Source organism: Sycon ciliatum, chromosome 11, assembly GCF_964019385.1.
Source record: "Sycon ciliatum chromosome 11, ocSycCili1.1, whole genome shotgun sequence".
Classification (NCBI taxonomy): Eukaryota; Metazoa; Porifera; class Calcarea; order Leucosolenida; family Sycettidae; genus Sycon; species Sycon ciliatum.
The window spans coordinates 25,326,556-25,338,793 of record NC_088653.1 but is presented as its reverse complement, the minus strand read 5'-3'; the positions used below and the strand labels follow the sequence as shown (position 1 = coordinate 25,338,793).

The 12,238-nt window shown below is 48.5% G+C and overlaps 1 long non-coding RNA gene across 1 annotated transcript in view; it reads left to right on the top strand.

Annotated features, from left to right (window-relative positions):
* Nucleotides 1–12,238, top strand: part of LOC135827758 (uncharacterized) — a 44,685-nt gene that overhangs the window by 30,931 nt on the left and 1,516 nt on the right. The gene's annotated exons all lie outside the window — the stretch shown is intronic.

Genomic DNA, 12,238 nt, shown 5'->3' with positions numbered 1-12,238 from the left:
TACATGTGCATTGCTAGCACCAGTCAGGAGCAGAGCACCAGTCACTCTGTTTCAGGTGACGGTATGCAGCAATCTTGAAGCTCTGCAGGTGTTTCCGGGCTGGCTGCTTGTCCAGAATTGCCTGTGGCAGTCTATTCCACACTGGCACGATGCAGTATGGGAAAGAGCGCAGAAGGTAATCAGAAGAGAGAGATTCAGCTCAAGCTTGTGGGGATGGTGCTGTGCTTGGGCTGCTCGTGTGCGGCGATGACGTGGCGGTATAGCCGGCGGGGGACACATGGCTGCAACTTGAGGCAGACCATGGCCGCACATCAGTTTGTACAGTAGGCAGAGAGCAGAGACCTTTCGCCGAACAAGTAGGCTGGGAAGAATGGTACCAGGGCCAATGACATTTAGGGCGCGGAGCTGGACAGCATCCAGCATGGCCAGGGGTGAGGGAGCTGATCCCATCCACGCGAGGGATGCATATTCCAACATTGGCCGGACGAATCCTTTGTAAACAGTCACCCTGCCCCCGTGGCTGAGGAGGGGTGCTACCTTCCGCAGGAGCCCCTGCCTCTGCTTAGAACGTGATGCCACTTGCCGAAGGTGGAGTCTATAGCTCAGTTTAGAATCAAACGTCACTCCGAGCACCTTCACAGATTCATCTGGAGGGAGAGTAGTGCCGCCAAATGACAGCTGGGGGGTCACTGTATCCTTCCGCTGGTGAGACAGAGTGATAGTTTGCGATTTTGATGGCTCAAACGCAATCTTCCATCTCTTGCCCCAGGCATGAAGCTCATCTAGGCTGCGCTGTAGTGAGGCATTCGAGGCTTGTTTAAGGAGGGAGTACACAGTTGTATCATCAGCCAAAGTGTTTAGGTTTGTGCCATGCGACAAGCAGCTTGAAATGTCCATTACGTACACGAGGAACAATGTAGGTCCAAGGATACTATCTTGTGGGATGCCAGACTGGACAGGGTGCACCGATGAGCTCTGGCCATGACCAACAGCTTTAATGGTGCGACATTGCAGGTAGTGGGTAAGCCATGCGAGCAGTGAACCCCCTATCCCCAGCTGGCGGGCCTTGTAAAGTACGCCAGCATGAGACACTTTGTCAAAAGCTCCCGCTTTGTCCACGGCAACTGCTTGCATAGCTCCACCTTGTGCCATGGCATTGGCCCACTCATACTGTAGGACAGTCAGGAGTTCTGCAGCTCCCGTGCCACGACGGAAACCGTATTGACGAGTATTCAGCAGACGGTGGCGTTCCAAGAAGTTGACAAGCTGGGAGTTGACTATACTCTCCATGACTTTCGACAGGATGCTGAGGAGAGACACAGGTCGATAATTCGAAACAATTGACTTGGAGGACTTCTTGTGTATGGGGGACACATGGGCTAGTTTCCAGGAATCTGGCCGGACCCCTGCTCTGAAGCAGCAAGAGAACAAGCGATCAGCAGGCTCTGCCAGCTCCCTGTGGCATTCCTTGAGGACTCTAGCTGATATGCCATCGGAGCCAGGGGCCTTGTGCGGATTTAGCGCCGCTAATTGACGACGGACATTGGCTGGACGAAAGTGGATGGCTGTGATCTGAGGTGCCGAGGCATCTAGTTGCATAGCAGGGAGCTGATCAGAGGCAGAGAAATCGTTAGAGCCGAGGCTGCACTTCATGGCAAAGTATTGGGCAAAGCACTCAGCTTTCTCCCTAGCAGTGGTGTGCTCGTGTCCAGATCTGTCCACCAGGACATGTATATCGCTTTGGCGGCTAACACCAGAAGCTCGCTTAATAGCTGTCCACCATTGCTTGTCTTGCAAGGAGCCAGATGACAGCTTTCTAGAAGCTCGCTCTTTGCATTGCTGTTGGGCATGTTGCAGAACATGCCCACAATGTGTAACGGATGCCAGGAAGGTTTCTTTCTGTTGCAAGCTATCAGGGTCTTGCTTCCAGACTCTCCAGGCTTGTTGCTTTAGGTGCACCGCTTGTTGGCAGGCAGGTGTTCGCCAGACCGGGTCAGTGGCCATTACTTTAATGGTCTTGGAGGGAATAAACTGAGACATGGCATCACGCACAATTCCTGTGATGGCTTCGCAAGCAGCGTCAGGGTCATTTGATAGAATAGTTGGCCAGTTAATGCGGCTAAGATGTGCGCGCATCCTTCTCCAGTCTGCTCTAGCATACTGCCAGACGGTTCTTAGGGCCGGTTGCTCCTTGCGGTGACGTACGGTCTTGAACTCCGTTAAGATAGTGACATGGTCTGAGCGTCCAAGCGGGGGACCAGTGGTGACAGATGCTGCACCTGGGACGTCGGATAAGTCCAGTGTGTTGTTCTTGCGGGTTGGTTCGGAGACATGTTGGGTGAGGTAGTGCGAGGCGCACAAGTCCTCTAAGGCTTCCCCAGCAACAGTGGTCTTGGTGCTGCCCAGCCAAGCGGTGCTGTGGACATTGAAGTCACCCGTGATCAGAACATAGTCGCCGAGGTGCCAGACAGCGAGCAAGGTCTCCTCAAGACACTCAATAAGACTGATATCTGACTCACTGGAGATCCTAGACCGGTAGAGGGCGCAGAATACACTAGATCAGAAGGGATTGGTGTTAAACCCGTCCAAGACTCAGTTTGTCCTGCTCAGGCGACCGAGCACAGAGCTGCCACCTGGCACCGCAGTCAACTGCCGGGGCACTTCCATAGTCCCATCTGCTTACGCTCGGTACTTAGGAATACTGGTTGACGAACATCTGTCTTTCTCAACCCAAGTGGATGCAGTATGTGCAAATGTCAATAGGAAGGTTGGAGCATTTGTCCACGCAAAGCAGAATATCAGCATTTTTGGCAAACGACTTTTCTATTTATCGATCATTCAGTCCACATTTGAGTTTGGCAGCACTGCATATATTCATTGCTTATCACAAGCCCTATATGACAAGCTTCTTACTGCCAGCCGCGTAGCATTAAAGAGAATATTTTCGTTGGATAGAATGACTCCCACCACTCTTCTATACAGTCATACTAACTTGTACGCCCTTGAGAAACGCCTCAACTTCAAAACCTATGTATTTGTTTACCGCTGCCTGAATGGACTTGCTAGTCCTCTTCTGCGAGACCGCTTTACCTTGCGCGCCCATGGTGCTCGCACTGCAGCCACTACCCGTGGCCAAGTCTCTGCTGCTCTTGTTCTGCCCCCCGCTAACACCCGATATGGCTTTAGTGCAATTTCTTATTTGGGCGCTGCCAGGTGGAATACACTTCCACCGGCTTGCCGCATGTCTAGTTCACCAGCTGAATTTCGCTCATCCATCAAATTATACCTAGGGTTCCCTGTAAAAAGGCGCTGACGCCTGTTGGGAATTCCCTAGTAAAAGAAGAATAAATAATAATAATAATAAATACAATTTTATGATGATCACTCGTTTCAAGTAGAAACCAGATGACTTCAAAGTCATGACATAGCACGGTGTCAAGGTGACGAAAGGACAGACCTGCTTTTAGCCATACAGCAACACCGCCTCCATGTGCAGTTCGGGTTTGCTGCTGATTCAAGCTGGGGAAGACGGTTACGAGGTGTCGTACGGGTGCGAGATTTGTCGCCTTGGGCTTGGTGCTGAGAAGATCGTGAAGGGGCCTTGCCAGGAGCAATGGCGGATTTCTGCAGGGAACAAAATTCCTCACGGAGGCCTAGGAGCTGCGCGGAGAGGTCGTCCACACGCTGATGGAAACGCGACTCACGATCCCTCTACACGCTGACATGAAAAATCAGGGTCTGCAGCACGCTGAGCAGGGTTTGCTCAATACCCGGGAGGAAGCAGAGAAGTTTCATCGCATGCTTTCCTGCGAGCTCGCCCATGGCGAAGAAGGTCTCCCTGACTGATTTACCTACCTAAACCCTACACTACGCTACCCTACTACACTATGCTACCCTGCACTGCCACTAATACTACTGTCCTACTTCCAGACCGGCCTGTTGCCGGCTGGTCTGTCAAACACTACGCAGTCGAAATTATTATTATTAGACACAATCTCATAGCATGTGACAAGCATAGCTAATGCAGGGACAGAATCCCCTGAGACAAGGGCGGTGAGCCAGCCACGGCAATAAATAAATAAATTTCACGGTTCGCGTGAGACTCGGCTGAAAGCCGAGTTTTCCGCATCCGCCGTGGGAACGCCACCACCCTCTAGGACCACGGCAATAGTAAGCTAGGAAAACAAAGCAAATATGAATTAAAGCAGAAAATGAATGGAAAATTACAAAGAAAAACGATTAACGGAAGTGAGCACTATCAAAATTCGTGCATCACCCAGGTATTCGAGAATGTTCTTCGATGATAATTATTGCGTCTAGTTCAGTTGTGATAGTAGATCTTTAAACTGACCAATAGAAGAACAAGTTTTCAGACCGTATGGTAATGATAACCAATGAGAGTAGCCGGAAAACAAAGGGGTTTTAGATACTGGGCTGACTTAACAAGAGGCAGGGTGAGCGCGTTACGGGTTGAGCTTGTCGAAAACCAATTGTACTTCATCATGTGTGAAGGGGTTTTATGAAGAAATATCTTATGAACCAGTGTACAAAGATGGTGCTTATGACGAACGGAGAGAGGAGAAGTGTGTGCAAGTCGATAAAGGGCATCCGAAGGAAAACATCGATCCTTGTTGTAAAGAATTTTAAGTATAAATCTATGGTGGACTTCTAATTGGCTCAGAGTTGTGTCAGAAAGGCCACACCAAGCGGTATCGCAATAGTCGAATATAGGGAGAATATAGCACTGATAAAATAATAGTTTACACTGGATGGGCAAATGAGTGCAATGTGGTTGTAGTACTGCTAAGGCTGAACTGGTTCGCTTGCATACACAGTTGACATGTGCAGCCCAAGAGAGTTTGCAGTCAAACATCACACCTAGATGTTTGTGCTGAGTAACAACACGGATAGGCATAGTCGAGTCAGGGAAGAATAATGGTTGATCAGGAGGGGATGAAGAAATATACATGGCTTCTGTCTTGTCTAAATTGGGCTGGAGTTTCCACGTTTGCATCCACATGACAGTGCTGTTGATGCGATGCTGCATGGTAAGGAGTAATTGTGCAGGGTAGGAATCAGAACAGATAAGGCCAGTGTCATCCGCATACAAACTAACATCGGGGACAACTGAAGGTAGGTCATTAACGTAAAGCAAGAATAACAAAGGACCCAGAATGGAACCTTGGGGCACTCCAGACGTTACAGGGAGGGGATCAGACAAGAAATAGAACAAGCGAACAGCCTGAGAACGAGCAGACAGATACGAGGATATCCAACGCAAGGCAGCATCCTCCACCCGGAAGGTGACCTTCAACTTGGCAAGTAAGCCACGATGCCAAACGGTGTCGAATGCCTTAGCCAAGTCGAAAAACACCATTCCCACGTGCTCCCCACAGTTCCTCTTTGTCGCTATGTCTTGGACAAGTCGAGTCACCTGGTATTGAGTTGAGTCACCACGGCAGAATGAGAGAGCCGGAGCGATGTGCAGGTAGAGGGAATCGAATACAATACGCTCACAAAGTTTGGAAACTGTGCGCAGCACAGAGATGGGGCGGTAGTTTGCCGGGCAAGCACGGGAGCCTTTATTCTTGTAAAGCGGTGTCACGATGGCGGATTTCCAATCCTGTGGGAATGTACCAGTTCGAAATGACATATTAAAAATAATGGCGAGAGGATAGGCTATTGATGGTGAAAGAGACTGCAGCACTTCATTCGGGATCCCATCTGAGCCGGGAGACTTTCCACATTTCAGGCGCTTCAGATATTTCCGAACTTGAAACGTAGTGACAGTGATTGTACGGAACGGAACAGATATGAAAGGCAACTGGGACAAAGGGGGAATGCGCCACGGAGGATCATCAGGTAGCCCAAATGAGGTGAACTGAGTGTTCAGAACATCAGCTATGCTCTTGGGGGACGTGGCGACCGTACCGTCGGATGCTATCATCGTTTGGGGCATGACACGGCCGGAAGTGTGCCGCTGTGCTCGCACAAACTGAAAGAGTGTAGGTCGATTCGGTGACGTTAGTGATGCTTGGATGGAGCGTATATATTGACGATGTGCTTGCCGAGACAGGTGGTTTACAGCATTCCTTTGTCGGTTATAAACTGCATGATTTACTGCTGTCGGATATTTTTTGTACACACTTTATAGATCACGCTTGCGTTTTACAGCAGACCTGAGCTCAGCAGTAACCCATGGTGGAGATTGCATGCGGGGTCGTGGAGATGTCACAGTGTGGGTGGCTCCGAATGAAGTGAGGTGCCGACGGAAGGCGGACTGGAGCTCACAATCAAAGTGATGAAGTGCGTCATTAACATCAGTGTACGAGTTCAGAGAGGACCAGTTGTAGCCAGCTAAATCAGCGTTGATTAATTGCCAAAGGTGCGAAGGTACTTGTTTGAAGCGATACAGTGAAGAGGGAGGACCAGTGGCAGAGTTGGGGAAGTAGTTCGAAATAGGGTCGTAACATAAAGTGCAAACAATCTGTATATGGTCAGACATACCCAAGGGAGGTGCCTGATCAATTGAGCGCACGAGGCGTGGTCGGTTGGTGATCACCAAGTCCAGACACGAAACAGAGCCATTAGGCGAGGAATGAGTGGGGAAGTCAACCATCTGGTGGAGCCCAAGAGCAGCAAATACTGTGCTAAGGAGATCACCAGCCTTCGAGGTAGAATCGGTGGGACACCAGCTTGAGTTGTGGGCGTTGAAATCGCCAGTCACTAGCAGATCATAAGAATCTAAACAGACTGACTGTAATGCCTCAACAAACATGTCACAAAAGTACGACAATTGCATTGTGCTCTGTGAGGGTGGTCGATACATGCAGCATAGTAAGATGGGATTCTGAGATTGAGTAGAGGGGGAGCCAAGTTCAAGCCACACAGACTCGCAGCCAGGGCGTTGAAGGTCGGCAAGAGGGGAGACGTACGGAAAGGTGTCCGAACGGACAAGTACGGCAACACCCCCATACCCACGGCTACAATGTGCTGACCGATTGCCTTCCGGAGGTCGATCTCTGCGGATGCAGATATAGCCTGACAGTGAGAGCGGGTTCGAGGGACAGAGCCACGTCTCTGTTAGGCAGATTATGTCAGGCTTAGCACATTCGGCAATAACGCAGAGCTCAGACAGCTTGTTGACAACAGAGCGACAATTCAGAGATACTAGGGTTAAATCACGCTGGGATTTAAGGAAAAAAGGGAACGCTGAGGGATTTAGCGCTGGACATGCAATGTGTGCGGGTCGGCCAGAGGAGGGCTGAGCGGGGTAGAGCTGGCGGGCTGGTTTCGATCGTGGGGTGAATACAGGGGCGTTGGGATTTAGTCGTTGTTGCTGCATCGTTGTGTATGTTGGTTTGTTAGCATGACAGTTCAGGATTGATCATCACTGCCTCGCCGCGAAGTAGAAGACGACTTGTTACCTTGGGCATCAGCAAAGCGCCACTTTCGCACTGTGTGCTGGATGGTGGCCGGCCAGAATTTGGAGTCGAGAACTTTGTCCTCGTCCGATGCTGCCACGGTTACGCGAGCATGGCTAGTAACCAGGCACGTGTTTTCTGAAATCGAACAGTTCAGTACGTCAACTTGGCGGGCCTTGCACCACGCTGTTATTGACTCAGCCCTGCAACCCGGACTGACATTTCCAACGTACAGAACAAGCTTCTTTGTACGTTCACGCCTTGTTAGCACACGCGGGTCGGCTGCCCTGGGTTGTGGTTTCACGTAGCGTGACGTAACCCTACGGCGTGTGACTTCCGACCACTCTGCACCAGCAGCACTCGACCCTGGGTTGGATTGCTCAGGTGGGTGTGGTCTGGTGCCATGCATTGACAAAACAGGCTGCGACAAATGGCTGGAGGTGGTGTGAGCGGGGGTCATATGGTGAGTACTAGAACCCGTACTACCCTGTGTGTACTGCATAGGACCAGAGGAAATATGGGTGCGTGCACGTGGGGGATTCAAGTCTCCTACGGCGGTGCTGTACAACTTCCCGCCGGACATTGCCAAATTTCGCTGTGCTTCCTGTACGAGAGGGTGTACACAGATTTCCGGTTGTTGGAGCCCCTGAACTTCCCGCCTGAGTTGTTGCACTTCTAATTCCAGACTCAGGATTTTGTCGGCTCTATCCTGTCTCAAGGAGACAATTTCCTGTGACATGCAGCTAATTGAGTCAGTTAGGCTTACAATTGCAAGTTGGAGCTCCGATGTGGGTAGCGAACTCTGCGCCAACACGCCCACTCCACGCTTCCTCAGCTCGCTCACCAGATCCGGCCGGGAGAGGCTCGAGGCTTTATCCACAGACATTTGCTCGCCGATCTTGATGAGCTCCTCATAGCCAACCAAAGCCAGGTCCATGCCTTCGTTTGTCGCCATTGGTACTGTTGGTCTCTTCTATTAGTTCTAAGCAATAATGGGGAGGGGTAGTTCTGTAGAGAGACGCACCTCGAGGCTAATCCGCGGAGCACCAAATGAGCCGCAATCAGCGAAAACGACCCTTAGAGGTTTCCCGAAAAAATCACAACTGTCCACAGGCAAACTTTAAAGGATACGCAAACTGACCTATTTCGGGCACACATGCAGCCCATCAGGCTGCGAACTTGTACGTGACGTGATGTTTGGTGTCGTGGATGGTAAGAGAAAGCTTTGTCGTCCGAAGATTTCCTTCGCTGACAATATCGTTTCGTGGACTGATATGTCTCTGCATGAGAATTGCCAGTTGGCATATGACAGAGATGCCTGGCAGTCCCACTGTGCATCTAATGCTCACACAGCTGCATAATGCCGTTTATTATTTTATTTTCAAACTCGGATGTTGAGCCATAAATAAATGTACAAAGGAAAATGACATAAGGATGCGAGTTAAGTGTCTCAGTACTTTTGTCAGTTTTGTGCCTAGTTATTGCACTTTCTGACTGTATAAGGTATCCAGTTACAGTAATGGAGAGCTACTCTTAACTCGTATCCTTACGTCCTTTTCCTTTCTACATTTCTTTTATTTTACTATTATTATTTTTCGGCAACGCAAATGATGGTGATGATGATGATGATGACGGTGTGTAATGGGTAGCCGAGTGGTAGGCGCGGTGTAATCAACAAGAGTTACTTTTATTCTACTTCTTTCAGGTACACACCTGAGATATAATTATTAGTGAAAGAAGAAGCGGCAAAATAACTGACTTTCTCTCCGGTGCACACCTGGAGGTTGAATAGCTCGTTATTATCAAAATCTCGTCTTCATCAAAACAGAAATGCGCAGCCGCTTTTATGCAGCAGCTGCCGTACGCTTACATACGGAGATACACTAAATATACATCAGGCAAAGCTCCGTATTAGTTCCGTACTGCTTCCGTATTGGTTGGGCAGGGATACTACACCCTCCCTTCCTACAGATAATCACGCCATCGTGATTTTCAAAAAATTAGTGAAGAGTTACGAAAAGAGGGTCAACCGGAAGATGGCAAATTATATCGGAAATGATAACGTTTAGAGTAGACAGAAGAAATGAACTGATAACAAATCATAAAGTAGAAGCACACCAGGCTCACACGATCTCACGGGTTAAAAGGGGAAAGAACTGTCCTCCAAGTAGGACCTGAAAAACCACAGCACTCTTGCTGCACAACGCTGGCACAACCCGCCAGGAACATCGCAGGTCAAAAACCGAACTGAATACACTATACCTATAAGGGGCGTTGTCACACACATTGTCCCACGTTAGCTGGGTAAGCCGTGGCTCACCATGATCAGACGCCTACCAAACTAAACTGGATTCACATACTCGCATAAAGGAAGACTGAAGAGAACAAGGAGACTGAAGGAAGACAGGAAAGAAAATGCCATACCTGGAATCAGCGTTAGTAACCACGGCGGCGGCTGGAGCTATGGCCGAGGGCAAGCCAGGTTTTATCTTCATCTTGGTTGAGCCGGTCAATCAGAGCGGCTAGCTCGGCGTCAGACAAATGACCTCCCTCCTCGTCTTGAATCGTGGTCTTCACATTGTCGATAGCATTGCTTTGCGCGACGTAAAGAGTGATGGTATAGCAAGGAAGAGTGTTGACGAAAATCTGCATCCCACCACGGAGGCGAAGTACCAAATGAAGTACCAAATGAAGAAAATCAAACGCTGCTGGTCTTGGGGAATACCCTCCTTGTCTTGGGTACCAGCCTCCCTTTTGTCGTCCTCATCAGCTTCGCCATCACCACAGGTAGTATAGGTAGCGGGTCGCTTGGAATCGCCATCGGAGTGTAAAGTGAGTGCCGTGCGGAAAGAAGGGTGATCCACGCTAGCACCCTGACTGTGCTGCAGGCTAATAAGCAGAGCCAAGACCAGGAAGGCAAGAAACATGATTCTTATCTTAATTCGTCGCACGGAGCTGCAGCGGGTTGAGCCATGGGGGTCTGGGGTCGAATCACGTTGTTTTATTTAAAACTACACCGCTGCCACCAATGTAATGGGTAGCCGAGTGGTAGGCGCGGTGTAATCAACAAGAGTTACTTTTATTCTACTTCTTTCAGGTACACACCTAAGATATAATTATTAGTGAAAGAAGAAGCGGCAAAATAACTGACTTTCTCTCCGGTGCACACCTGGAGGTTGAATAGATCGTTATTATCAAAATCTCATCTTCATCAAAACAGAAATGCGCAACCGCTTTTATGCAGCAGCTGCCGTACGCTTACATACAGTGATACACTAAATATTCATCAGGCAAAGCTCCGTATTAGTTCCGTACTGCTTCCGTATTGGTCGGGCAGGGATACTACAGGTGCGATAATACAGTAAATCAAATGTTCGTATTTTGCTGTTCGCATTCAAATATTCTTTCTCGTGTTACTGTTCTAGAATATTCTAATTATTCAAATTTTCCTTGCTCCACTAATAATAAGTAATCAAAAACCGTAGTTCTCTTTCAGCGTGACAATGGTCGTGGGCATTGCAGGGTATCGGCCATCGACGCGGACATGGAGGCAGACGTGCACAGTCGGTTCCTGCAACTCATACTCCACATGGAATAAATGCAGAGCCCCATGTGGAGGTTCATTCAAGATTTCGTTCAAGGCTAAAGGGTATCAAACCTATTCAAGTAATAAACTAGTCGACTGGAACTTGCCACAAGAAGTAGGAGTTTGGAGCTATTTCTCTGACAGTGCTGGCCATTGAAGTCGGACCACTTTCTTAAAAATTACGCTGCGAATTATATTTCGGACAGCTGAACGTCGTCCAGAGCTACTTTTTGCGGGGCACAGAAAGTGTGTCGGTGGCCATGATTTATTTTATTATATTTATTTCACTCAACTCGTGGTTCATGACCAATTGGCACGCAAAGTGCGAGAGAGGGGTTATAGCCAACCACGGCAAGAAAAGAAAAGAAAGGAATATAGAAAAAGAGAAGAAAGAAGGATAGACAAGAATACAGCAATGAGATCCTATCGTACTACATTATGCGATCGGAGTGCATTTTTAAAGCTGGAAAGACATTTTGATGTCTTAACATGCTGGAGAAGTTGCAGCTAAAAGGCTGAAGGACAAAAACAGAGGAGAGTTGGTAAATGCGGCTGAATTAGCACGGGGAAGTGAGAGACTATTACGAGTGGACCGGGACAGAGAAAACCAATTGAATACGGAGAGATGAATGGGAATTTTACCTAGGCGAATTCTGTGGATCAAAACGCAAAGCTGCTGTTTGCGATTATCTTGCAGTGGCTGAGTATTGCTGATACAATAGAGCTCAAGACTAGGAAATAAACGCTGCTTGTTAAAACATATTTTAAGAAGAGATTTATGTTGGATTTCAAGTTTGTTCACAAGATGTTGACTTAGACTACACCAAGACTGACATGCATACTGGAAAATAGGTAATAGATACGAGCGATAAAACATAGAACGGCATGTATTTGGCAAATGAGAACGATGAGGATATAGGATGCCGAGAACACTACTAGTTTTCTTGCAAATATAGTCTACATGAGGAGCCCATGTTAGACAGTCGTCAATAATTATACCAAGGTGCTTATGATCATGGACAATTTCTATGGTCGATGAGCTGCCAGGACATGATAAAGGAACATTACAGAACTGATCACTAGCACCGCTACAGAAGAACATCACTTTGGTCTTACTAGTGTTCGGTCTCAGCTTCCAAGTCGACATCCAAGAAATGGCGGAGTTTATCTTTTTCTGGAGGTCATTGACTAGCAATTGCTTGCAACTACTTGAAGCGGAAACTGTGGT